We start from the raw sequence: 12,779 nt of genomic DNA on the forward strand, positions 1-12,779 counted from the left end.
AGAATTCCATGGTGCGAATCCTTTCCAGGGTTGTTCACTCCTTATTTTTGTAAAAATGAATGAAGAAGGGTATTTTGGTAAAAATGAGTGAAAGAGGGATTTTGGTAAAAATGAGTGAAGGGTGGTAAAAATGAGTGAAAGAGGGTATTTTGGTAAAAATGAGTGAAAGAGGATATTTTGGTAAAAATGGGTGAAAGAGGGTATTTTGGTAAAAATGAGTGAATGGGGTATTTTGGTAAAAATGAGTGAATGGGGTATTTTGGTAAAAATGAGTGAAAAAGGGTATTTTGGTAAAAATGAGTGAATGGGGTATTTTGGTAAAAAGAGGTGAAGAGGGTATCTTGGTAAAAAAAGGTTGCACGGGTGTCATTTTAATGGAGAAGGGATGTACACTACCATTTAAGGGAGAGGTTGGTGAATACCACTATGTAAGGAAAGAGATGGAAGTTGTATAAGGAAAGAAGTGGTGGTGAACACCACTATGTAAGGGAGGAATGCCTATAAATACCCCTTCCTCTCCTCATTACAAGGTGGTTGTTGGTTGGAAGACAAGAAGGAAGGGAGACAAGAGAAAGAAAGAGGGAAAATCCATTGCGCGAGCCATGCAACTCCTTTTTGGAGAAGTATCCATTGTGCGAGCCGCGCAACTCCTTTTTGGAGAAGTATCATTACGTGAGCCGCATAACTCCCTTTTGGAGCAGTATCCATTGCGCCATCTGCGTAACTACATTTGCAAGAAGTACCCATTGCGCCATCCGCGTAACTATATTTGCAAGAAGTACCCATTGCGCCATCCACGCAACTACATTTGCAAGAAAAATCCATTGCGCCATCCGTGCAACTACATTTACAAGAAAAATCCATTGGGCGAGCCACGTAACTACTTTTGCAAGGAAAATCCATTACGTGGATTGCACAATCACTTTTGTGAAGAAATCTATTGTGGGAGGCCGCGCAACCATTTATGTAAAAAAACCTCTACGCCACTTTGTGTGGAGGCATGTCTAAGAGAAAGCCTCATGCACCACTTCTCTCTCCCCATGTCCTAAGACAAGGCTTTTGTTGTCTTAACGGATAGCCCATGCGCCACTCCAAGAGGAGTTTATCTTAAGGACAGGCTTTTATTGTCTTAACGGATACTCCTTGTGCCACCTCTCTCTCCCCTTATCTTAATGCCGGCCTTTTTATGTCCTAACAAATGTTTTATGTGTGCTCCACATTTTAAGGAAGTGCGCTCCACATTTCAAGGGATTGTGCACTCCATATTTTAAGGAAGTGCGCTCCACATTTCAAGGGATCGTGTGCTCCATATTTTAAAGAAGTGCGCTCCACATTTCAAGGGATGTTCGCTCCACATTTTAAGGGTTGTGCGCTCTACAATTCAAGGGTTATGCGCTCCACCTTCAGAGAAAAATGAAGGAAATGTGATGTACAGAAAGAGAATTCCAGAAGAAAGAAGAGTTGTCCGTACGACTGAAAGGATGACTAGAAGGATGATCAAAACCTATTGCACGGCCAGATCAAGGATTTCAAATCCGCACAACCTTTCCGCCTTGGCAATGAACATCAAAAGCGTCGAAGTGCTGCCAAATTCACCATTAGATAGTCTTATCTTTCATTCATTGTGTTGCATTAATTGTACTTTATTTTCAGAATCAAGGGAATGTGAGGATGTAAATGAACTCAAAATGAATAGATATCTTGTGATCATTGTTCTCTAATTGAATTCTTTGTTATTATTGAATAATTCCTCCAAATCAAACGCATTTGTTTTCTTGTCAAAACAAACAACCTATTCTTTATAGGATTTGTTATAACATCCACGGGCATCCGTGTGGATGATGAAAAGGTGCGAGCCATTAGGGAATGGCTGATCCCAACAAACATTCATGAGGTGAGGAGTTTTCACGAGTTAGTGACCTTCTATCATTGATTCGTGTGAAACTTTAGCATAATAGTCGTACCTATTACAGATTGCATGAAAAAAAGATTGTTTCAATGGACTGATGAAACTGATAAGAGCTTTTATGAGATCAATGATCGTTTGTCTACAACACCAGTCTTAGTGCTTTTTTATTTTGACAAGTTGTTTGAGGTTGAGTGTGACGCTTCATATGTCAGAATTTGATGAGTATTATCATAGGAAGGCAGACCGGTAGCCTTATACATCGAGAAGCTCAACAAAACCCGAAAGAAGTGGTCGACATATGAGCTTGAGTAGTACGTAGTTGTTCAGGCGCCGTGACATTGGTGGCATTATCTGATGTAGAGAGGGTTGTGGACAGTTTTATGGCCAAGATGGATCAGAAAAGGCCCGATCGACGACAAAAGTGATATAGACCGTCTGACCTTAGATCGAGCATATCTCACAATCCATAATGAGTTATCAGGCATAAAATATATTATTTTGGGGTAGGACAAGCTACTGTAGCCAACCAACATGGTAAAATCTGGGCTGCGCACACGCAGAATTTGCGAAATTCCATCATATCGATGGTCGAATTACATATTTAATTTTGTTTTTACTATAAATTGTAAGTTTTAGTTTGATGATAACTCTTCATCCGTTGGGCTTTAGGAGTTGTGTCCAACATGAAAAGTGCTTAGAATAATTAAGAGAATAACATGGTTAAGCCACATAGGAAACTTACTATAAAAAGTAAATTTACTATTTATAGTAAGTTACGAATTTCTAAGAGTTTTAGTTATACTTTGCTTCTGATTTCTCTCTTATTGCTTGGTATCTCTATTTAAAGGGTTGTGAACTCATTTATGTGATTCATTAATCAATTTTGAATTTATTAGAATTTATTTCTATTTTCTTGCTTTCTTTCCTCGTGGATTCGAGAAGTCTCTGTGAGGAGTCTAGAGAAGCTTCGTGGATTTGGAGTAGTTATCCTTGAGGAAGACAGTGATCAACCTCATCACGTTCATCCTTGTGTTAGATTAGCATAAGTTGTTACTTGTGGAAACACTAAACCCCTCGATGCAATGGGCCTACCAATGGGTAGATGCCCATGGATGGTTAGTTTAGCTACTGTCTAAAGTTTTTAAGAGAGAAAAGATGTTAAGAATCATAAAGCATGGCTGGAATGAAGTATTTGTATTGCTGTGTTGAGACTCACAGAAGAACATAAAGAGAAATCAAACAAAGTAATCACAATAACACAAATAAATCCAATAGAGAACACTCTAAATTTACGTGGAAAAACCCTTAAAGAAAAAACCACGGCACAAAGAGATAATGCACTACCAATAACAAAGTTATAAGAGATGAATCTTTACTGATTCAAAGCCCCAAAACAAAATCCCTAGCTTTTTCTCTCTCTAAAACGCTCTCAGACCCTTAAGCACATCTAGCATCAACCATAATCTTAATCACACTCATATATTTAAGGTAAAACGGAAATAAAAATAAATCGCGTAAAAACGCACAAAACCATACAATTTGTCAACCTATTGAGTCGACCAGTCAAGACGCTTCAATTGGTCAGGTCAACTTGTTGGCTATAGTTTTCAACCTGTCAAAAACTCCAAAAACTATCCAGAGACTTTTGCTAAAAAAATTGAATATTTTTTATATCCTTCGACCTATCGACCAAACTGTTAATCGGTCAATGGCCCCTGCTTCAACATACATTTGAGGCATCCAATTTTCAACAATCTTTACCATGACTTTAATCTTCATACTACAACACACCATGTTCAATCATCCATGTCTACTTTTTCTCCATCACAACTCTACAATCATCGCTTCTAGCACACTCCTTCACTCAATCTTTGTTAGGCCTAGAGAAGTCGCACAGAACTTGAACTTCTCTGTAGGAACCACATTGATAAGCATATCTGTCAAATTCATGCTTGTGTGTATCTTTTCGAGAGTCACACAGCCTTCTTCTAACACATTTCTGATAAAGTGATGACACATCAATATGTTTAGTTCTAAAATGGTACACCGTGTTCTTTGCCAAATTGATTGTACTGTCGCTATCACAATTAACCAGCAAAACCTCCTGCTAAAGCCCTAACGAATTCATCATTCTTCTCAACCAAATCACTTCCTTGAATGCTTTTGCTACTGTCATGTACTTAACTTCATTTGTGGAAAGATCCACTGCAGACTGAAGCTTCGACATCCAATTGATCGCTCCACCAGTTAACACAATCAAGTAACTAAAAGTTGACCTTCTATTCTCCACACTGCCATGTAATCTGAATCCACATATCTTATAAACTTATCCCTTGATTTTTCGAAACATAGTCATGCCTACCTTGAATATATCAAAGTAGCTATTTGTAAGTGTTATTAGTTAAGAACACATAGATTATGAAATTTTATAAGACAAAAGTACTTCAAGGTCAAATTACAAGTATGAAATCACAACTACTCTACATGCCTAAAGATCATCTCAAGATCGGCTTATGATCAACTCAAGATCAGAAAATCTTCTCAAGAAGTCGGCGCCCTAATTCAAGACAAAGTCAAGTCAAAGTTCAAGATAAGGTGACTCATATATTTGCTAAAACACAGGCGGTATAACCCTAAAAAGCACTACAAGAAAAATGGGCAAAGGTTAGGCCAAAAACCGCAGTTAAAGGCCTTTTGCTGCGGATATAGTCCGTAGCACGTCCGTCGCTATTGATAGGGTAGCTAAAGGCCAAAAAACCTATTGCTACGGATTATATCCATAGCAATAGATATCAGTAACTACAAACAAAAGCCGTAGCTAAAATTTTTGTAGCGGCGGATGTGCAAAGGCTACAGCCAAAAAGGGCAAAGGCTATGGCCAAAAACCGTAGCGAAATAAAATTTGCTACAGATATAGGTCGTAGCACGTCTGTCGCTATTGGTGGGGTAGCTAAAAGCCAAAAAACCTATTGCTACGGATATAATACGTAGCAATATATCAGTAGCTACAAATAAAAGTTGTAGCTAAAATTTCTGTAGCGAAATGTAGCCAGCATTAGCTATGGTTTTCAAATATATAGCTACGGCCAAAATTCATAACTATTTTTTAAAATTGTAATAATGGTGCTGGTTTCCATTACAAGAACCTGTTGTGATTGATAACTCATCTGCTTAATGCTAATAGGAATAGCATATAAAATACAATCAGGAAAAAAAAAATGATGCATTTATTACAAATAGCAATCAAATCATACAATGCATCCCACATTCACATTTCTAAATAAACAATACTTCACTTTGCTCAACCTATCATAAGAATTACAACTAAGGCATGCCCTCATGTGCAAGAAACAAATACACTCCAACACAGTAAACACCCTCCATATAATGCAATAATGCTCACATTTTTACAGAATTTTCTTCCTTCAAATGGTAAATTTTAGCAAATACAGAAGATAGAGTTTCTTCTTTCCCTGAAACTGCAGATGTAATTTCTGTGGACTTTAACACAAGATTACTTTCAAGTTCTGAAACCCTTCCCTTGAGAAAATGAATTTCATCCTCCAATGACTCCTTTAGCTTGTCAGCCTGCCTGTATAAAATAACATTTGTAGATACAATCAAACAAGTATACCTAAGTACACATCTCAAAAGAAAGAAAGACAAATAAAACACTTATATAGGAAGAAATCAAAAATGTACCTGCTAATCTTCTAAACTATGGCAAAATCCAACATGAGTAATGTGGTTTCATGGACTATTGGTTTGTGTAACATTATATAGGAAGAAATCAAAATACAGTGAGAAAGAAAACTGCTGTGATTGATCAACTCATCTAAGCTAATACAATTAATGTTGCTAGGAATAGTACATAAAATGCAATCGGGAAAGAAAATGATGGATTCATATTACAAATAGCAATCAAATCATACAATGCATCCTACATTCACATTTCTAAATAAACAAATTTCAGAATACAACGTACAACACTAAAGAGTTTGAAAAAGATGATTGTGAGCGTGTTACTAACTCGCCACACCTTCAAGATGGTTGACAGCTTTAACAAATTGCCCGTGCAGTTCCCTAGTCCATCTAATTCTCTGTTTACTAGACGCAGCCACTGTGGACTTCATCAAAGTATGAGCAATAGAGGTACCTACCGAAGGATTAGAACATTGATATATTACCTGTGAGTAATCATCAACTATTTCTAAGGCACCAAAATGGAAAACTGAGAATATCCATATAGCCCAAAAACAGAAATCTTATAAAGAAGACTAACTAAAGATAGGGACGCTCACCCCAAAATCTGAGAAAGCACAAAAAGCACATACGTGTGCTCCATACATTGAAATAGGAAGCATAAAAGAGATACAACCAATGAATGAGCTATTATTGGCTTATTGCCGAAGCGTGTAACTTTTAGTTGAACATGCACTTACCATTCACATATAGAGTACAAAATAGGTCGGCCAACCTTTCATAATGTAGAACTCATCCTTGCATACCTGCAAGACATGATGGATATGCATGGCAATGTGACATTTGCCGATTGAAATGGAACAATTCAATCAAACCCATTTCTTTAAAAATGAATTTAAACTGTTTTAGATATCCCAATGAACTTCACTTGTTTGACTTCCTATTTTGTTCATACAACAATGAAGCACTTTGGCCTCTACAAAAAAAAAAAAAATTTGACAAGTGGAATTCTGCATATTTACTAGTTTGCATTGGAACAAATAACCAACCAATTAAAAGAACAAAATTCTTGTCAATTACAAGAGATGAACTGATAATTTGAAGATATACCTTCCAACAGGTATTTAACGATGTTCAGCTTAAAGTACACTTCCATTTAGTAGCAATTTCTGCAAGTGAAAGCATATGGACCCAGAATGATGCCAGTTGCAACCATTGTCACATCCACAAGTTTTGGCGGAGACCTGATTTTTGGAAAGAAAATAATACAATAATAATTCATAAAAATAGATAACTGGACTAACTGAATTTAATTTTTTTTTATGACAACAAAACAATAAAAGGAATGTTGGGTCTTTGGCATTGTCGGAGCCGGTTGCTTCCTTGCAAACCCATGTTGCAATTCTGATTAAAGTTTAAGTAAAATACCACCGAAGAAATGTTGTGACCACAACAATCATGTATATAATTCTTCCAGAAAATACAAATCATTGACAAGTAGAGGACTGATTTCCACAATCATCACCTGGTTTGCCAAAAGAATAAGAAAATTAAAATGAGTCCATGCAATCCATGATGGATGGAAAGAAATTTCAGCAAAAGTTGTTTGTGGAGTGTCTGTGTGCATTCAAAAATGAGAAGATGATGATGTATTATCCTTTCTTCTTTTTTGAAATATATTTTAGTGATTCATGAAATAAATAAATAAATAATCTACTTGAAGTGTCCCTCACACTAACAGCTAGCTGAAAGCTTGTATCTTTGTAATTCTAATGTGTTATATATTTATGTATTTGATGCTCAACTCTATGTCATTTGCCGAAAAAAAATTTGATCGATTACTGCAGACTGAGGTTTTCTAATCCCACCTGTGCATTACCCGGCCCATCTACATGCAGGCATGTGCGGTGAGTGTCCAAGCCATCAGTAAGTGGACCCTGCTATGTACATTCCCTTGCCCACAAGTCATGACAGTCTGCTCCTCATTGGGGCATGCCTAAAAAACAAGGTTTCTTTGACAGTGATAACCATTTGTGTGCTCTGGCCCACATGATGACTGGTGTGGCCTGATTATTGGAGCAGGGCATCTATGACATGGTAAACATGTTAGGTGTGCTTGGATCTTGAGTATTGCACATGACATCTTTACATTTAAAAACAAGAATGTAACTTAAACCAATTCAACCCAGATAACTTCACTGACTAAGGGAAGCAACACCCTAAGTCATTGACGATAACCTAGATACTTCACTAACTAAAGGTGTTGAATCGATAACCCATTTGGTCTCAATCGCAGATTCCTACCTATAAAGAAATAAACATAACAAGAAACCCAAACAATGAAAGAATCAAACCAGTCCATAAAGGACCAGAATTGTCTACAACACCTATTTTACGCAGCTGCATTAAACAATGAAAATGGTTTTCGATAAATCATCCAAGAACTGGGTTTTACCCTATATCTCCACAATTTTGCTGAAAAAATTGATATGGGTAATTCCAAAACAATGCAATAAATGAAAAGAAAAATTAGAAGCGGGTCAATTAGATATCAATAATCGGCCCAAAGATTGATCTGATTTTAGATGAATTCATATAGGAACATGTTCTGATTGCATATCGACAAATATTTTGATGAAGAGGATTTTCATGAACTAATCCAAGCTTCAAATCCTAATTGCTTTCACCATTGCTGCAAACTGAATTTGCCCATGTTCAGTTTAGAAAGAAGGAGAAGAAGAGGCGAGGTGACTAGTATAGTGACAAGTGAGTGAAGTAGATATTAAGTAAACCACATGACACACACATATATGATCGTACCTAAGCTGAATTCAGCATTGCTCGTGGGCTGATTGGTCAGTAACAAAATGAAAAACAAAGTCACCTTCCTTGTGAATATTGCTGCTTTCAGGGGCATTTCTGTCACTAGGAGTTGGGGTCTCAAGTGCTGAATGTGGGGCTGCTGGCGCAAGCGATTGCTGCTCTATGCTTGCAGGTGCCATTCGGAGAGTGGCAGTGGGTACATACACTGCTCTAGGTGCTGCACTCTCCTTCATAACTTTAACCTGTAGGCAAAAAATTTGATCTCACTAAAAGCAATACATACAGGAGGATTCGAGCCAGGAACAGCTCAAATATCCTATAGCTGCATTTAAGAGTGCACGTAGAGAGCAATGGTTAATCTAGCAAACAATTATATATGTACACACACACACAGAGTTTACCAAATGCTGAGTATCAGATGGTATCATTCTACAAGACCAACCATATCCAGACTTATGGAAATATAATCCAGAAATGGGCCTAAAAAAAAAAGCTTTTCCAAAAATAATAATAAGAACATACCGGAAAATGATTATCTGGTCAGGCTTCTTTTTCCCCGAACTCATATAGAAATCTAGTAGAAGTTCCCTAGATACCAACATTTCATTGAAATGCATTCACACAGAAATTAGTGGAAAAGGAAATGAAATGTTTATTTTATTTTTTTTTGTTCCATGTACTTGGTTGACACTTTCAGGTGCTCACCTGAATTTTAAGAAATGAAATTACAACTTCAACACTTGACCAGGGTTTTTTTTTTTTTGTTCCATGTACTTGGTTGACACTTTCAAGTCCCCAATTCAACCACAGTTTCCCTAGCCAAGTCAAGTTCGCTTTCTTTATTAAAAAAAAAAAAAAAAAAAAAAAAAACTGATAGAGCCAAGCTGACCCTGAAATGTTCTTGACTGCTAATCCACATTTTGTACAATTTTTTTTGAAAATAAATTGTATTATCATTTAAAAAAAAAAAAAGAACGTTTTGTCAAAATAAAAGGGTGATCAACAGATCTCCCAAGCAACAAATCTAAATTAAACCTACTCCTGAAAAAGGCATGTCAGCCAAAACACCTAAGGGATGATATGCAGCCAATGAGAAGCAGCCTAAGGGAATGTATAGCACAAATCTTTAAATGTTAGCTAGAAATCAGTTTCAAAGGTGCAACAAATTCAAAGTAAGGGGGGGGGGGGGGTACTCCTCCAATCGGCACTCCACGCCGAAACGCTACAATCAAGATATAATAGCACATCAGCTGTACTCAACCATACTGATGTATTAGTAATTCATCATTCTAAATTAGTAAGGAACTGGCCTGCGAAGTAGCCCAATAGAGCAGCTAGCCTAGATCACAGAGAAGGGGACAAATGCAGGTAAAGGATGCATGTTTTAGTAGAAGAAATAGACCGGCACAAAGGAAGGCTTCTTGGTCAGATACATGCTTGATCAGCTAACTTAACTGGATATGACTTGAAAAGAAAAGAAAAACTATCACACAGAGCTATCTTAGAAAAAACAAACAAGCGTTTAAATGTTGCATCATACACACGAAATAGGGACCAAAAGAAGAGATGTTTCAGGCTTCTCATCAGCCATAGATAAACCTAGTTTCAGATAATCTACCCATGATTTTTGCGGGGGTAACATTTAGCACATTCTACTGCATGAACTCCATGCAATGACTTAAAACCATGATCAAGTTTTTGTTACAGCTTATTTATAGGTGTTCCATATGCCTGCCATAATTATTGTATGGCTCTAATAGTCCATTGGCATTATAGGTTATCACAGGCTTTTATAGGGATGGGAGTCATCCAATCAAGTGACTTAAGCAAACCCCTGGGTGGTTTCACATGATTATTGGCTGTGGTGGTTTCATGATGTTAGAATGGTCTTGCCAACACAAGGATTCAGAAATGCTAAAAGCTTCAAGTCAATCTCAAACTACAATTTTCTTTCCAATTTTCAAGATTGTACTCAAATCGTAAATCATAGGATTTTGACAACATTGCTACCACCTAACATCAACCGTCCACCTTAATTGGGCTAGGTTCTAGGGACCAGCAGACACAAAAACTACAAGATGGAATTTGCATTAGACTATACATCGATATATAAATAATAGCAAAGACAAAGGAAAAACAAATTCATCATAACATTTATCATGTTTGCATTGGCAAAATGTAATTCAGAGATGTTCACATTGATAATATGTAATTCAGATGTAAATGAGGTTACTAACCAGTCTGTCCCTTAGTAAAGGAATAGCCCCTTGAACTGACATAGTTTCAAGGATTTGGCAACTGGTGGTTACCTCAAGTACTCAGTGCGGCCTTGTACATCAAGATTTGACAAGAATAACTAAAGGTCCATGGAAACACCAATAACAATATAATGTTTCATCAAGTACAGACCTTGGTTATTACGCAGACGTCAACATTGCTACCACTTCCCAAGTCATTGAAAATTCCAGAGCAAATCGCCTCAGACACAAGCTTTATTCCTTCGTCTCTCTACAAAAGAAATCCCATCACCTTATATTTCATGTTAACAGTATCCAGAGATCTAGTATTAAGGACACACGTTTCTATCTTCATCAGTGAAGGCATGAGAACTCATAATTGTGCAATTCTAACTAAAAGATGGCAAAGAGAAACACATCCAAAAAAAAAACTACTTCTACAGTTCCACTGTCATGTCAAATCTTCTATGGTAAGAGATGTATGGAATGGTTTCCAAGAAATCAAATAAAATAAAGACCAGAACAGCTTTTACCATGAAATCATGTTAAATGGTCTAATTTAGTCTGAGACTCCTGTTTGCTATCCTTCTCGAAAGGCTAGCTTGGTTCATGAGGATGTGTCACTCTTTCTTAAAAGGATCTCAGCAGCTACAAGCTGCTCTATTCTGGAAAAGCATCCATGCAAGCCCTACCTCTTTGGCACAGCCTTCTATGTTCTTTCTCAATGACAACATAACAATGATGATGCAAAACATTGACTGAGGAGAAAAATGCAAATCTAGCAAGCAAACTTATAGTCAGGCCCTCTCTATATTTTGACTCAAAGATGGCCATCGTAGCAAGAGAACCAGAACCTATGGTTGCAAATGGCAGTGTGTCAGTTGAACCGTGAGGGTATATCTAAATAAGATAATTGTTCAATCACAAAAATTTATGCAAAAAATGTTGCATCCTTCATATGCCTATATGCAAAATGAAACTTACAGTGCAAATGCGGTCCAGTAAAATTAACACCGCCAAGCACCAAAGCAGCACTAACATAACCTTGGTAACTGGCCAAGAGTTAAACATTGTCAGCCTCATCTAACGTATCATGAAGTGTACAAAAAGCTCCAATATCACAAATATAACATTTTTGAGGTCTAGAAAAAGATATGTTTACGTAAAAAGATGAGATTTCAAAAAGGTAAGAGCAGTAATGACCCTTGATTCACGGCCGGTTGCATAACGGTGTAGCTGAAGCTGAGCGCTTACCATATCTAGATAAATACAAATAGAAATCAAGATGGAAACCAATATCACTATGAAGAGTACAAGTGACGGCAAATGTGAATGGTAGCTACAAACAGAAATCAAGATGGACAGGAACTACAAAATTGAAATGGAAGAGAGAAATAGGAGATTTAGGGGTTTTATTTTTTAGAGTTTTTGGGGGTTATAGGGTTTGGCGGAAGGAAGCTTACAGGGAGGATTCGATTGGTGTGGAAATCCCAAGAATCGGAGAGGAGAGTGAGGGATCCGACAGGCGGGAGACAGGACAGAAGAACTACCGTTCGTCTTCCCTGCCGCCGCTTTAAACAAATTTGGAGATATGGCCACGGAGAGAGAGAGAGAGAGAGAGAGAGAGAGAGAGAGAGAGAGAGGATTGGGGAAGAGAGAGTGAGAGGATTAGGGAAGGGAGAGAGAGAGGGAGGAAGAGAAGGGGTTAGGGGGGAGAGAGAGAAATGGGGGGAGTTTTGAGCGCGGCTACGTTTTGAGTGCGCGCCCATTTTTGGGTGTTGGGACCCATGGACGCTCCTGGAAGGGGCTCCATGGGGCCCACCATGATGTATTTTCATTATCTATTCCATCCATTAATTTTAGTAAATAATTTTAGCAAATGATTCCAAAAATAAAGTAGATAGGAGGCCCAAGTGGACCACACCATAGGATTCACATGTGATTTAATCTCTATGTTTCCTACCGTGTGGTCCACTTTAGCCTTCAATCTAACTAATTTTTGGTTTCATGCCCTATAATAATATCTCAAAATATATGGATGGCTTAGATAGAATGCATATTTTTTTTTTAGACCCTATAGAGCCCATTACACCACCGTTAATTATTAA

At 37.5% G+C, this 12,779-nt stretch overlaps 2 long non-coding RNA genes across 4 annotated transcripts; both read right to left on the minus strand.

Moving 5' to 3' along the window:
- Window positions 1-5,120: 5,120 nt before the first annotated feature.
- LOC131225284 (uncharacterized) lies at window positions 5,121-7,643 on the minus strand. 2 transcript variants are annotated; one of them, XR_009161291.1, is made up of 3 exons: window positions 6,352-7,643; window positions 5,940-6,065; window positions 5,121-5,501 (listed from the first exon to the last, which is right to left on the minus strand). It is a non-coding gene; the product is annotated as an uncharacterized LOC131225284 (long non-coding RNA). The 2 variants fall into 2 exon arrangements; XR_009161290.1 differs by having other exon boundaries at window positions 5,940-7,643.
- A 598-nt stretch (window positions 7,644-8,241) lies between these two features.
- Window positions 8,242-12,376, minus strand: LOC131225215 (uncharacterized). 2 transcript variants are annotated; one of them, XR_009161252.1, is made up of 6 exons: window positions 12,135-12,376; window positions 11,834-11,930; window positions 11,656-11,723; window positions 11,463-11,571; window positions 10,672-10,938; window positions 8,242-8,676 (listed from the first exon to the last, which is right to left on the minus strand). It is a non-coding gene; the product is annotated as an uncharacterized LOC131225215 (long non-coding RNA). The 2 variants fall into 2 exon arrangements; XR_009161253.1 differs by having other exon boundaries at window positions 10,672-10,942; window positions 11,205-11,571.
- Window positions 12,377-12,779: the final 403 nt, after the last annotated feature.

The sequence above is a fragment of the Magnolia sinica genome, chromosome 14, assembly GCF_029962835.1.
Source record: "Magnolia sinica isolate HGM2019 chromosome 14, MsV1, whole genome shotgun sequence".
NCBI lineage: Eukaryota > Viridiplantae > Streptophyta > Magnoliopsida > Magnoliales > Magnoliaceae > Magnolia > Magnolia sinica.